Here is a 2,279-nt window from a genome sequence, read left to right as displayed (position 1 = left end):
ATATATATATATATATATATATATATATTATCATATATTATTTATAACACCACTTCTATGTGTGTATATATATATATATGAGTGCGTGCGTGCGTGCGTGCGTCCGTGTATATGTGTATAGAATGCAATGTTTCTTTTTGTAGATCTGTTTTGAACGTATTGGAGTGCAAAACATTGAGGTATGCTAGGTTATTGTACTCATGATTCAAAGATTATTTTTCGATAGGAAATCAAAGATTGAAATTGTTGATAGTTTAAAGCAGAATATTTTATTATTTGAAAATGAAATAAATTTATTAGATACTGTCAATATCACCATATATCACTTATTACATATTAACGGTGTAATGGTACATTTTCCAAATTGCATACACTATTGACTAAACATAATTAAACTATTAAAATTAAATGTTTATTTTAATGACGTATAGTGGACATTTTTCAGATACGCAGAAAATTAAATTAATTTTAATATTTTTGCTTATAATAAAATTAGTAATTTTATTATAGGTCTTTAAGTTAAAATTAACATTTTGCTTTTAATAGTGAACATTTATTGAAACGAATTTTTTTATTTCTATTTTTTGTATAAGTGAACCGAAATATAAATTAGCGTTTTTTCACAAAGCTCTGGATGATCAAAAGTGGAAAAAGACACAAATTTATTTGCATTCTTGACATATAAAGAACTAAAGGCGTATACTTTGCAGAAAATATAGTATTTAAACGAATCGACATAATTGATTTGTGCAAGTATAACGTTTACGATTCTTGATGTTAGCAGCAGTAACTAGACAGTATCTCGCTATTCCTGCAATTCAAGTCACAACAGCGAATATTTTCTGATGCTGGTAACATTTTTGCAGCCATATACGAAGTAAATACCGAAGTAAATACCGAAGTAATAATGAAGTAAAAAATTAATATCAGAAATCGTCGAAAAGTTATACTTTCTACACTTCAATTTAAAGTAAAACAATTTTTCACAAATTGATTTTTTTTTATGAATTTTTGTAATTATAATACATGATACATATGGAAATGTTTCTAAACTCTCTCTTGTAATGGAATCGTAAAATTAACCTTACGCTATTAAAACTGTTATCAAATTTAATATACTTTGAATTACATGAATTAAATTTAATTTTATGATACTAAATTAAATTTAATGTGTCTGTAACTGAAAAGTATATTTGTTTATATGTACATGAAATTTAATGTACTTTTCACAAAATTTTACGAAATGTAGTACATTTTTTATTAAATTTCACGTAGATTTGCGTAAAATTTAATATAAGTAAACGTTAAATTTAAATTACTTATAATTTCATTTTTGTTGGTAACATTAAGTACTTTCAATGTACCTGCTTGACAATGTTCCAACTATAAATCTGGTTTTTAGAGTCATAAATATTCTAAACTAAAAAGTAATTTTATACATTGTATTATATTAAAATTAGTGTTTCTTTCATTTAGTGAAAAAATTTTTGAAGATTATTTGCTTTTTCTAAATATATACAATAAATTAATATAGGTACAAAATCGAAGAAAAAATTGATATGATTTCAAATGAAAACTTTTTTTAATTTTTATTATAATATATATTATTATAATGTTATATCTTCGATGATATTAACATATAAATAAAAAGATTACAGTAATATGAAAAATCTATTGCTTTTTCTGATACATGTCGTTGCATTATTCAAATCTACAAATTAGAACTGAATATTCTGTTTATTATGCGAGTTATTGAATTATTTAATTATAGTTAAAAATATTAAACTCGAAATTCAATGAAATATTTATTTTATGTAAATAAGCTGAATTGCCTAATTTAATATAAATGCAATGCAGAAAGAAATAATATTGTCGGATAACAAAAACACATGATGGTTATACACTTTTCTAGAAAAGGTGTATGTTAAATGATCGATTTGATTATAGCAATAATGAAACAGATGTTTATTTTCCATAAAGAAATACATACTTTATTCGGGGGAATCGTGCTATAATAAACTTCGCAGATGCGGTACGATCCTTTCTAATATATATTTGAATGTTGTGACTTATTAATATAATGTCAACTTTAAATTTTATATTTCTTACATAAATATTTTATAATATGTTAATTTTTTTATTTCAATAATAATTTTTATTTTTTGTCGAATCTAAGCGATACTAACAAGTGACACCTAAAACTGAGGGTTAAACGATTTTGATCAAATTAGTTTATATTTTTCTTTCTTTCCTTTTTTCCTCTCTTCCTTTTTCATTTT

The sequence above is a fragment of the Trachymyrmex septentrionalis genome, unplaced genomic scaffold, assembly GCF_001594115.1.
Source record: "Trachymyrmex septentrionalis isolate Tsep2-gDNA-1 unplaced genomic scaffold, Tsep1.0 scaffold24, whole genome shotgun sequence".
Lineage (NCBI taxonomy): Eukaryota > Metazoa > Arthropoda > Insecta > Hymenoptera > Formicidae > Trachymyrmex > Trachymyrmex septentrionalis.
Note: the sequence above shows the minus strand (reverse complement) of the source record.